Source organism: Labeo rohita, chromosome 16 (assembly GCF_022985175.1).
Source record: "Labeo rohita strain BAU-BD-2019 chromosome 16, IGBB_LRoh.1.0, whole genome shotgun sequence".
In the NCBI taxonomy this organism is placed as follows: Eukaryota; Metazoa; Chordata; class Actinopteri; order Cypriniformes; family Cyprinidae; genus Labeo; species Labeo rohita.
Window position 1 is genome coordinate 15,783,621 of NC_066884.1, and position 13,425 is coordinate 15,797,045.

General features: G+C 36.7%; 1 protein-coding gene across 3 annotated transcripts in view; it reads right to left on the bottom strand.

Annotated features, from left to right (window-relative positions):
• sema6e (sema domain, transmembrane domain (TM), and cytoplasmic domain, (semaphorin) 6E) overlaps positions 1 to 5,639 on the bottom strand; it is a 176,841-nt gene extending 171,202 nt beyond the window's left edge. For all 3 annotated transcript variants that reach the window (XM_051131416.1, XM_051131415.1, XM_051131413.1), the window contains exon 1: positions 5,398 to 5,639. The gene's annotated coding sequence lies outside the window, so the exon portion shown is untranslated. The remainder of the gene's footprint in view (positions 1 to 5,397) is intronic.
• Between the last annotated feature and the right edge of the window lie 7,786 nt (positions 5,640 to 13,425).

Below are 13,425 nucleotides of genomic sequence, written 5' to 3' on the forward strand. Positions count from 1 at the left end.
GTCATAAAAACAGAATTTACTTAAACGTGGAATGTCACAGAATTTGCCAAATTTTGGATTGATAAATCAAAAGTAGGATAATACACTTGACCTGGACTTGTGTCTGTAAATACTTAAATGCAAAAATACCATTTAAATATGAATCCTGCATGTTCTGCGAGTCTCTGTGTGAATGAACCATGCGCAGTTTCATGTACTACATACTACTGAAGCAGGCATATATTTACCAAAAATATTGTTTACAATAATTCATTTAGCATAAATATGTAAATACACAACACAGTATTTCTGGGGGAAATAAAGAAATTATAAATAAATACGATATTTTTGATAAAATTGATTAATTAGAGATGCTTTTGATTATTGCAATTTAATGAAACCATTAAATCCAGAAAATTAATAGAAAATACAAAACTGAATTTGAGAAAAAAAAAAAAAAAAAAAATTTAAAAACAGAATTTGTCAATTTAAATAAACTCCTGTTAAACTGTGTAAGTTTCATTATTTTAATTAATCAGACAATTAATTATTTTTTTAAAATTAAAATGGACAAAAAAAAAAAATGGAATACAGAAAAATTTAAATGGAAAAAAAAAATTGGGGAGAAAAAAATAAAATGGATTTCATAAGGCCCTACCTCATATATAAAAAAAAAGTTTCAGATTTGTAAAGCCATACACCAGAACCTGAACAAAATATCCACTTAGAAATCCCAGTAAACAAGATTTTGCATACATACGTCCCCACCCTGACTTTAGGCCAAAACAACTATATATGGAGCGTAACACCTAGTGTTATTATGCATAACCAAATTTGCATAGAACTTCCATATGCAAATTCCCATCCATGTAATACTACAGTGTTTAACAGTACAAAACACAGACGATTAATGCTGTGCCCATATTGCACATAATAATGCCAAGTTTTTTATATATTTATATATAAATTCTAACACGTACACACATTTCTATGTCTATTTTGTGCATACGCAACGTTTATACATCAGACCCCTAGTCTGTTAGGCTTTATTATGGCTCCTCATTTGAACATTTACAATAAATCTCCTAAAACGAACACTGTCCATTTAATTTATATCAATACAACATTTTGACTCCTTTAACAGGTTACTTAATGTTTGGACCTGTAAATCTAAAGTTAGTTACAAAATACATGCAATAATTTTACTAAGCACTACATAGGCAATGAATCATTAACAGAAACTCCCTGCATATCCTGACATTCAGCCATGCTACAGCCTTTTTTGTGCCGCTCTAAGATTTTTACTGTCCCAAACTGGCCACCCCATTAAAAATATCCCGGAGGCATCGCAGGCTGCCTCAGACTAGAGTAAGAATAGGACTGGTACTTGGACTCAGCTGAAGATTTCAACAGAATTACCTTAAGTGTGAATGTGTGACAAATTAGAATCATCGACCACCAACAACTTGATAACAGAGTTTAGCACAACGATGCCATTCATTACGGCAGATTACGGAGGCCTGGCAGAGATGCCACAACCTCCCAGATGGAATCTTAAACCCGCAGGGCTTCTCGCATTTGTATATAACGCAGGGACTCGCAGCTTCTGGAGATGCTCACGCCACAAGTTGTACCCACCCAGAGAGAGGAGACCAGGTTTGAAGGCCAAGGCCCACTGATCGCACTGCCACGCTGGGGCTGGCCGCCCCCGCAAGAGGGCTGGTAATGGATGATGCCGAGGCCCTAGGTCTGACAGGTAATAATTCACTCCCCAGGGGTACGAGACCCCTCACTGGACTTAGGCAGCCAGGCAGGAACAACAGCTCTCATTCCACTGCACCCCAACAGCCTCGCAATCCTCCTCTCCAGGTGCATCTTCCAGCTATTGGCTACCCTGTTGCTACGGGTTACAACAATCAACATGAAATATGAGGGGCCATTATAGTGCGGAGTGAACTCCCCAGAGTAACTAATTGAAAGTGATCCATTGTGTCTCACAGCCGGTCCAGAACAGGTACACGCTGGTTGTTTAGTCCGCATTCAAATGTAGAGAATGAATTGACTTGCATTTGTTCCATTCTAGAGTCTCAATCCATCATAAAAATAGCTATGAATAACTAAAGCAGGGTAACAAGTCTCCAAAGTAAATTGTCCTCGTCTGATGAAATGGGGGGTTGGGGGGTGGACAACAACCATAGATGATGGCTTTGATCCAAACGTAGCACCAAGGCTATTTTAGCTCTCATTACCCTAAGAGCCATTAGGAGCGCACAGCCATCCACTGCGCACGGCTAGCGTAACATCATTTGGGGCAAAACTACAGCAATGGAAATTGGAAATAAAATTACACCCAGGCTATATGCATCATTACCCTACGCTAGAGTCAGCCACAATGGGCTAAGAGAAAAACAGAGGTAAATTTAAAAGGAAAATGCCTCCTGTGTCTTGTATATGTCTGACTATCAAAGATCTCCTTTTAGATGAGCAGGTTAATGATTATAGAGGATCATTAGGGTTTAAACCAGGCTTTTGAACAAAACAAGGATGAGAGATGTCTGTACCTGTGCTCATTCCAAATGGATCTGCCTGCCAGATTGTTTTGCTTTAAAATGACAGTTAAATGATTGAGAACTATTCTCGGTAAAATAGCCAAAGCAATCTGCGTGCAAAATGCAGCTTCCGGCAATTTCACGTTTCATGTACTCTTTCCTTAGTCACAGCTTGTTCAAAAATGGTGGGGCTTTTCTATACAGTTTGTGACTTAAAGGTACAGTTCACCCCAAAAAGAAAATTCGGTCATCATTTACTGGTATGACTTTCCGTCTTTTGTAGAACACAAAAGCAAAAACTGACACCAACATCATAGTGTGATGTAGGAATGAAACAAGGGTGAGTAAATGATGACAGAATGTTCATTTTTGAGTGAGCTATCCCTGTAAATGCATGGAAGAACAACATAGACACATTTTCCGCAGAACAACAAGTGAGCGTTGACCTCCAGCAATAGTCAGCACGGTATATTCAAGGGTACTTGTAACACACAAACAATATCTAATAGTCTTAAAATCAGCGAAGTAAGGCAGACATTTAAGTGGAAAACATCATACTCTCTGACTGTATTCATAATACTGGAACCCATTAAAATTCTACTTGGGTCACTTTATTACTGGTTGAATATTTTAAGTGCACTTATAGTGCAATTATGGACCAAACCTACTTATTAAATTACAGTTATCAAACGTTTTAAAAACGAAAGAAAGAAACACCACAGGAAAATGTCTAATGATAGCTCAGTGAGCTATTCATTATTCAATAACACTTAGATGATTCAAGGCAACCTCAGGGTAGATGCCAGAAATATACCTCCTGCACCCGGAGGGATGAACCCTCCAAGCTACTCTTAGTCTTGCTTACGGTTGAATTTTATCAGGGACAAAAGCGTTTTAAGAAATCTAAAGCAGGGTCAAACAGTTACCGGCCCAGATAATCATAAAGTGGGGGCAAAAATGACTGATCCACAGTATAACAAAGGGATCAGCAATGTGCTCTAGCGAAGCTTCTGTGCTATGATATGCACAGACATTAAAGATGGTTTTGTATTTGATACTAATTTGATAGCTGACAACCATAATTGTTCAGAATGAGAATTTATTTCTATTGATTGATCCAGTTAATGGATTAAACGGATGGCATATTGTCCGTTTTATATAGTTACAAAACAATAATAGATGACGATAACCCTGAAAATCAGATCCTGCTGTCAGAATAATTGCCCTTTGGTGGAGAAAAAAAAAAAAAAAAAAACATTTCTCACAGTGCTATGAAAAGCATAATGGTTCTATCAGGGTAATTATGATTAGGTTTTTGTTGTTATTTTAACCAAAGCCAACCTATAAGCTAACAGCACTAATTACTGCTCGGTCTAAAAACCATAACTATTAGCAATGTCAGAAAGATCACAGAAACGTCTGCTTTTGAAACGCCATCTGAAGAGATCTTGCTCGCGTACTCGACTGCACGGGTCAAATGCACTTCTCCGTTAAAATGCAGGTCTTGTCAAGATATTAGACACAGTCAGCTTTGTCCTAATTGAATATACACACAGATCAGATGAAAAATACAACAGATCTGTGCATTGGGTCCTGCAGTGTAAATGCAGCCTAAACCTCCCGCAGTCCATTATGTCATTAATAATACTCAAACAATATTGGCAGGAAAAATAGAAAATCACTCCCTCACTGCTCTCATCTGGATAACTTTAGAGCTATAGCTTTAATAAGCCCTCTAGAGTTAGATACTGGAAAACGTCAAGCACTCTTTGTTCCTAATGCGTTTCTTTGTTCTCTTCATTTTATTATCATTTACTCATCCTACCGAAGCAGTGTTTATTAAACTGAAAAATCGAAGGTTATATGCCACTATGTTATTTAAGTATTCATTTGCACTTTTAAATTAGTTGAATAGTTATGAGTGTGCTGACTAGCAAAGCAGCTCTGCTGCAATAACGAGAATAGTGACATTTAACTAATTGTATTGTGACAGTAACAGTTGTAAAACTGATGTTTCGGTTTATCCACAGCTGTCATGAGAAAAAACGACATTGAATATCCCATATTTATTTTCGTGTTATATTTGTTCAGCTGAAACTGATTTTATAATTTAATTTCTCCATTATCACCACGGTCAATTCGTAAGCGTGATTATTTCGCCGCCACACAGCTGGTAAAGGTGCGCAACACGCTGACTGAATACTGCACTCTCAGCTCTGTGCCCAAGGCCAAACTCCTCCAAAACCACCGATTAACAGTCCAAAACCAGCATGCCCATCTTCTTGGAGCACGACACGGCTTCTTCTTTATATTCTACTGTCCAGCTGACTGAGTGCTGCGCTTGTTATCTAAACAACTGAACGCTTTCGTGCAGAGCTTGTAACCGCAGACGCGGTAAGTGTTTGGCGTGCAAACACGAGTCTAACCAGTACAGGTTAAACTGGAAAACGGAAATACTTCACATGTCATCATGTGTTTCTAATCAACGTGAACAACGTGTGTTCGATATTGTCAACAACTGTGTCACGGCATTAGACATACTATAGGTGGACAACCCAGTAGTTCTGATTTCCATGTGCAAGACCAATGCCTTGAGTGCATACCTAAAATGAGGAAAACAAAAAATATGAGGAGTAAATCAGATCAGAACCGCATTGTCTGTAGCAATAAAGGCTGCCTTCATGTCGCCACTGACTGCAATATTTACCGACCTGAAAGGATACCTGCTTATTTTCCCCAAACTGTGCAAAATATCGCAGTGTGTTTGCCATCCTATACAAACTTCGCTGACTGTCACGGCCAGAGTTCAAATCATATAAACAGACACGAAGAAAAAACTTCTTACGAAGGAGAAAACCAGCTCATTTACCTTTGCTTCCTTTTTTAATTTTCCTTTGTGCTCTTGCAGAGGGTTGATTCCTTGCAGACGCGAAGCTCGCCCGTATTAAAACAGACGAAACGGAAAAGCGGGTTGTTTGTTTAGTGTCCCTTCAATTGGTTCGTTGTGTTCATTAATCGCATTGGTAAGAGCGGAGCACCCCTTGGCACACACACAGTTGACACACGCCTATGAAAAAGCAAGACTGCGCTAAAACTCTATTACATTGTGAACGAGCGCTCCCAAACCACGCCCCTGGTTTTCGAGTGACAGGTCGCTCGGCCAATCCGAACCCGCTGAAGTGTTTTGGATGGTTCTCTTTAAAAGTTTCTCATAATCCCCGCCCAAAACGTGAACTGTTTGAACTGTAGATCCTTTTACATGACTTAATAGTCCATTACATGTCCAAAACAGCTGGCCAGAAAAGAATCTGATGGCCAAAAGTGTATGAGGTAACTGCATTTAGAATTACCTCATAAAATGAAGGCGTTTGTTCCAATATGGTGATTTGTAACGTTTAACAAAACAACATTTTAGTAAGAGATAATCGTTTCCCCAAGCATTGATTTTCTAAATAATTGATTGAAATAAATTCTTAGTATAGAAGGAACGATTTCCGACTGTTACCCATTAAAAGATTAGCTCACTTCCAGAATAAAACTTTACTGATAATTTACTCACTCCTATGTCATCCAAGATGTTCATGTCTGTCTTTCTTCAGGCGAAAAGAAACGAAGGTTTTTGAGGAAAATATTTCAGGATTTTTCTCCATATAGTGGACTTCAAAGGTGCCCAACATGTTGAAGGTCCAGACTGCAGTTTCAATGCAGCTTCAAAGGGCTCTACATGATCCCAGCTGAGGAATAAGGGTCTTATTTAGCAAAATATATTTATTTTTAACCACAAATGCTCATCTTGCACTAGCTGGACTTCACGCATTATGCACGTGACTTTTCCAACGTGACTGCGCAAAAGACATTTGTAGTTAAAAAGTATATACTTTTCTTTTAGAAAAGACATGTATTAAATCTAAAGGAGTAATGGAATATAATTACAGTATTTTGTGATTAATAGCGTTTGTGCATTTATACTAAGACCACTGTTCTTTATACAAATACCTAGAAGCCATGTAGTTCATTTTTATACCATTGAGGTGAATAATTATTATTAATAATTTTATCATATAACAATAACATATAACCATTTTTTTACAAATGTTACTGTTTTTGATAATGAACATTATCTGAGCTGTAAATCAGGATATCAGTTTAATATATTACTAGACATCTTGCTTATTCCATATTAATTCTATTTCTGCAAGTCTTTAAAAAAGTAGCAAACAGCCTTATATTTGATTTAAAAAAAAAAAAAAAACCCTGCATAAAATTTCTTCCTTGATATTTGTAGTTTGAAAAGGAGGAAAGACTGCATAGAGCTCAGAGGTTGAAAGGGGCCCAGAATGGGGGCTCAGAAAACTCAGTGGAAGGGTGTAGCATGGGTCAAGGAAGAGCACAGTACATTCTGACCAGGGGCGGTTCTAAAACTTTTTTTTCAGACTGTCATCAGCTTTTTTGTTTGTTCAGTTCGCACAATGAACATGGGTTGGATTTCTTACTTTTGAGTTTTTACACCAAATTAATGAATTTCACTTTAAAATGTATAAAATTTTCTCCTGGGGGGGGCATGCCCCCAGACCCCCCCCTACACGAACACACGTCCACCCACCATTTGTATATGTGACAGTATAAAGAATCTGTGAATTTATTGCATTTAGAATGTCATTCATTTAGTTAACTAACTTATTGCTCTAGGTATTTGTGTATATTTACTGAACAAGGCGATATTTTGGTAAGCAGTTTGACAACATTGTAGTAAATATTTTTGATGAATCAAAAAATCATGCTTATTAAGATACCAGCAGACGTGATAATACAGCACAAACTGGTGCATGACTAGTCACCAAAATTAAGTATTTGAACCGCATAGTTAAATACAAAATGGGTGGGGATTGAAAAAGGTCCACTTTTTGGAAAAAAAAGAACCCTCCCTTCCGCTAGGCTGGCTACGGGCCTGCGAATGGGTTGAAAGTCCAAACAGCAGTTTCAGTGTAGGTTCAAAAGGCTTATGATCCTAGCTGAGGAATAAGGGTCTTATCAAGCGAAGTGATTGGTCATTTTCTAAAAGAAAAAAATTATATACTTTTTAACTACAAATGTCTTTTGCGCAGTCACGTTGGAAAAGTCATGCACATTCAGTTAAAAAATCTCATTTTCTCCTCCAACCTAAAAATTGTCTGACATCATTGTTTTACCTTTTTTTTTGTAAAGGGCGTTTGACTTTTTTTGCATGTTCGCTTTGTTAACACTGGGTCGGTACTTTCAACTATGTCACACGTGTGTAATTACATAATGCGTGAGGTCCAGCTAGTGCAAGATGAGCATTTGTGGTTAAAAATAAATATGTTTTTTGAAGAAATGACAGATTGTTTTGCTAAATAAGACCCTTATTCCTCAGCTGGGATCATGTGGTGCCCTTTGAAGCTGCATTGAAACTGCGATCTAGACCTTCAACATGTTGGGCACCTTTGAAGTCCACTATATGGAAAAAAATCCTAGAATATTTTCCTCAAAAACCTTCATTTATTTTCGCCTGAAGAAAGAAAGACATGAACATCTTGGATGACATAGGGGTGAGTAAATTATCAGGAAATTTTTATTCTGAAAGTGAACTAATCCTTTATTTCAGATCAATGTCACATGCAAAGTTTATTAAGAATAATTCTTAAAATCTCGTAACTTAATAAACGCTCTGCTAGAAAACATTTTACAGATCTGGCTTAGAATACAATTTTATGAATTGATTTGTACGAATATATCACGTTTTAAATATTTAGGCCGTATTTGACCTGTGCCCTGTTAAGTTTCTGACCCTCATGCTTTAGAGTGCAAACATTTAACAGTGTGGTTATGGTCACAGAGGTTCTCCGGACTAAAGCAGAGAGGAGATCAACTTGGTTCAGTGGGCACTTTTAGAGAGCTCAGCTCTCCCTTGACGGGAGATTTCCAACAGAGCTTAGCCATGGACCATAAAACCTGGGCGTTCTGCAGTGGTCAGACACTGAAGTCCATAGCCATGTGATGTTGTTGAATACATCTTTCCATTTACATGTTATTGCAACATATAAGAGGGGAAACTAACATAAGCAAGTGTTATATAGCTCTAGAATCCATTCGTGTTTCATTTTTGAATTTCTAAAGAACCATGCATATAGAAGCATATAGAAGGCAGAAGAAATGAACAGGAAAATATGGTGAAGAGTTATACTATGAACGTTAATGATTCCCAGCGTGGCAAAGTGTTTAAAATGTTTAAGTGCAAATGGTGAAATTATCATTGTGTTTTGCTTTGTCATGCTTTTCATGGACTCTGTGGGTTTTTGGTTGGTTTGGCATATTTACAGACAGATTTATCTGTAATTTCCTTTGGCAGCTGGATGTTTGCAAAAAGCCCAGTAACTGTGGTGAGCTCTCTGGAAAAGAAAGAAATCCAAATTCACTGTGGATAAAGCTCTACTATATCCTCTGACTGCTCACTCTTCTGTAATGGATGTTGACAAAATCTTTAACATGTTTTCCGTTTCTCTTCCTCTCAACCAGCTCTCGTGGTCAGAGAGCTGTCAATGCAGGACAGTTTTTTTTTTTTAATCTTTTTTAAAGATTCTCTTTTAATTGCTTCTGCTTCTTTTGATCCTTATGTCTCGACTTTATCTGATTCAGAGTGTGTCATGGATCATCAAAACAAAAGCTCCTGAATACCAATTTGGGGTAGAATCTGATTTGAATTTAGATTTGTACTGTCTGGCTGAAAGACATTTTTCATACTGTAATATTTCACGCTAAAAAATGTATTGAGAATATTTGAAAGAAATGCCATGAGCCTACATAATTTAGATCTTCTAAGCTAATCAATTCCAATACAAACAAACTGAATTTGTATCAGTATGAAAATCAGCCTGATTTACTTCTCTCAGTGTAAACATACTATAGCATCTGAGGCGTTAAATGTCACTGAACCTTTAACGTGTTAACATTCCTTCGAACATTCACTCTTCACTATCATTAACAACATGGACACAAACCTCAAAGTGCTATGTGGTCTGTCACATGACTTAGCCACACTGTGTTTATACTCAAGCACACAAACATACACAGACATGCTGGCTACACATCCTGTTGCTGTCATCATCTCTGTAGCAAATCATGTGGTTTGTGATCCAGAAGACTGTGTTCCTGGAAACACACACGGCAACTGTTGAGAATATGAACATTGTCCCTTGATCAGAACATTAAAGGTGGCTTTGAAGCATCTACACACTCTAAACTGCACAGTTATCTCCAGTGCCACTGCAGCAGTGCATTTTCACATTAATCTCATAAAAACTTTAACAGAGTTAGGATTTAAAAGGGCCATATCATACATTTTTCACTATTTATTTTTCCCCCAAGGTCCACTTATGATGTTAGTAAAGTCTTTTGGTGCCAAAAAGAGCCTTAATGTACTTTTATGACCATTTTTTTTTTTACCTCCCTCTGACTTTTAGAATTCATCAGGCCACATTATTGTTGCTGTTCTAAAGGCATTAGCGTTGATTTAGTAGTATATACTATTATAGTATTTACAGTTAGCTTTTATGTTTATATTGTTTGGTTTTTAATTCATTTTAGTTTGTTTTAGTACATTTTGTGGTCTAATAGTGTTAGTAAGTTTGTAGTTTTAGTAAGTTTTATTTTAGCTTTTGTTATTTTTATTAGTTTTTTTAAATAATAATAATAACACTAAAAATATGTAGTTCATCCAAACCTTTTGTCAATGTTTATTCACCCTCATGTTGTTCCAAACCTGAAATGAACCAAAGAAGATATTTTGAAGAAATTAATAACTAGTTTCACACAATGCAAGGCAATGGGGTCCAAACCAACAGATTAAAATCACATGAGAAGCAGTGCACTATAGCTGTATATCAGGACGGTGACAGTGGCAAATTCCAAATTCTGTGTGAGTCAGAGCCAGAGGAAATTCTAGAAGATTTGGTCGAGGTAAGGCTGCTCTTGGCGGGTTCATGAGTGCTGAACGTCCACTGACACCCTGGAGCTCACATCTCCGAAAACAATGAAGCAAATTTTCAAATAGACATTATCTTTATTAACAAACTGCAAATTTTGGGCCACTTTTACTAACAGCTTGCACCAACGCAAACCGTCTTTTGGCATTAAAATTAGTCAGGTTTTACTAAAGACACGCAGTGAAGAATTAACGCTGAAAAGGCATGGACACAGGTATTTTTGCGCCTGACCTTATTGGATATGCATTTGTAGGAGTTTTGCTTTCAGACGCAACATTTTTGGCAGGAGAGTATTCAAATGAATCACGCAATGCATTTTACTAACGTTTGCGCTCGTCAAATTACTGGCATTTGCACCACGATTTAACACCCAAAATTATTATTGCTGATAAGAGGAGGCACCGCAGAGTTCAGAGAGCATGTGGTAGAAGTGAGAGGATTTTTCACCATATATTAATTTATTTGGAATGATAGAAGAACACATTATTCAAACATATTGTTTGCCAAGCCATGTTATTTTGAATTTTTAAAACACGAATTGGAACCCTCAATAGTCATGCAAAACCAGGTCTATCAAAACTTCTAGCAAACCTTCATTTTTTGGCCGTTTCTTTTCAGTGTGCTGTGGCTACTTTATTTCATTATTTGTGACTATGCAAATTGGACTGTGCTTGGTATATTGTATACAGCTGTTATGTGCTTGTAGCACGCACACTTCAGTTGCACGCACAAATGCGGTGGCGTGCACTGTATAGCCTGCGTGTATTATTTCATATTAAAGCGCTGATTAAACTACGAGCGTGCATGCCAGATCTGTGTCATGTTCAGCAGTGGCAGCTCTTAAAGTAACAGCACCCAAATAACCTAATAACCCAGCTGCTGTGATTTCTATTAATCAAAGAACTTTAGAAATCAATAACTTTTAAAGCTTTAAGGATTATATTTAATTTATTATTTAATTAGAAGTTATTTTTAAAGTCTAATAAATGTTAATTGATAGCTCTCAGTTATACTGTAATGTTGAATGGCTATAGTCAATGGTTAAATATTAGGGAAAAAATAACAATTTCCCTAGAGATATAAGTAATACATTAGTGATATCGGTGATACTCACCTGCAGTCATAAAAAAATATTTAACAAATTTTAAAAATATACTGTTTTTATGTTGTTTCTACATTATCATGAAGATTGAATGTGAAATTACTGCAATATAAAAGTACATTTAAAAAGTGTAATGTTTGTTGGGATTACTCACGATTAATTGGGATTCATTTCAGATAAAAAAAGTGCAAATAATCAGTTACTATTTTTTTAATCGACAGCACTAAAATAAATAAATAAACATATATATATATATATATATATATATATATATACACACATACACACATATATACGTATATTTTTTTCTCAAACTGTTAATATCAGACTGAAATGATCAGGGACATTTTTAAAAATAAACTAAGCTGCTCTTTCATAAAACTGGTATTCCTTAGAAGGATATGCAGAGAGGCAGGTGTCACAGTCAGAAGCACAAGGTTTGACAGACTTTCCCTCATTAAACTCTTATCAGATTGTCTGGTATTTGGAATAACAGTCTCTATCTTACTTCCTCCTGTTACCTCACCATGGCTGGACAGACATTTGTGATAACTGCGGCATTGGCACATGGGTGGCCATGTGTTCCACTGGATTTGCATGTGTTCAAATCTATCTGTCTGACATCAAAAAGTTGTGAAAATACAGAGCCATTTTCTCAGTTTTTAATAAACTCATTTTCACTGACAAGGAAGTTCTGTGTTCTGAAAGTTGCGGTGTGTTTTCATGGTAAACTCTTTCATCTCACAAGATCAAGAAAAATGTGATTCCTCATGATAGGAGCATTTTAAATGACAAGGCACCTAAAGTGCATCTCAACATATCGAAGAAATCCACAAATGACATTAGCACACAGCTCACCTTAATCTCCATCGACTAGACAAAACATCTTACTAACTATCATGTCAACTTCAACGCATTCGTCTCAGTGCAGTGCAACTTACTCTCTGAATTCTAATCCCTATTCAATCCCACTTAATTCCTTGTTCTATTTAGCAGACGAGGACATTAAAAACTGCTTTACTGAAATACATTTGGTCATAATCAGTTAATGCAGTACAACAGTTGCATTCTTACATTGGTGTCAGCACTTTCGACTTCATTTTACTTTTGAATTGGAATTTAATGAGCATGCTTTACTAAGAAAGCATCTGCTAGAAAGAAATAAACTTAATTCCTGACAAAATCCATGATTAAGCCAGTCAGACCAAGCTTATATACTAACAGTCAAATAAAACCACACAAGGAGCAGTCTAAAAATACATGTGCAATGAACAAAGTAGCTACAATATGAAACATTCAGCAGTCGGTGATCTCTTGTGCAACTCTTGAGTCCTCGGGGGAGCAAAGACACTCAAGGGCAGCTGAGACAAGAGGATTTCACGCAATGAGTTGGAAATATTAGCACCCTTATTTTTCCTTCAGGAAACTTTTTCGTAATGTAGGTCCTGGGTCTTTCTATCTGGTTTTATTTCTTTGACATTCAGACTGAACTTTCAGATGGTTCATCAGAGCAACTGCTCAGTTTTGCTGTATGTGTCTCAATAATTATAGTTCTTTCATTTTCGCCTAATAAAAATGTGAGTACAATGAAATTGCAGTGTGTGAGACCTTGACAGTCCTTATCATGCTAGAATTTCTATTAACAAGAATATCCTAGATTCTTTAAGGTCAAAAATGAGACATTACCTGTGGTTCTGTTCAGCTCGAATCAAATCAAATCAAAAAGAGCTCAGATGAGGGTTCATCCCTGCTGGAATATTTATAGAATTTTTTAGACAAATAAGTCCTTGATTTG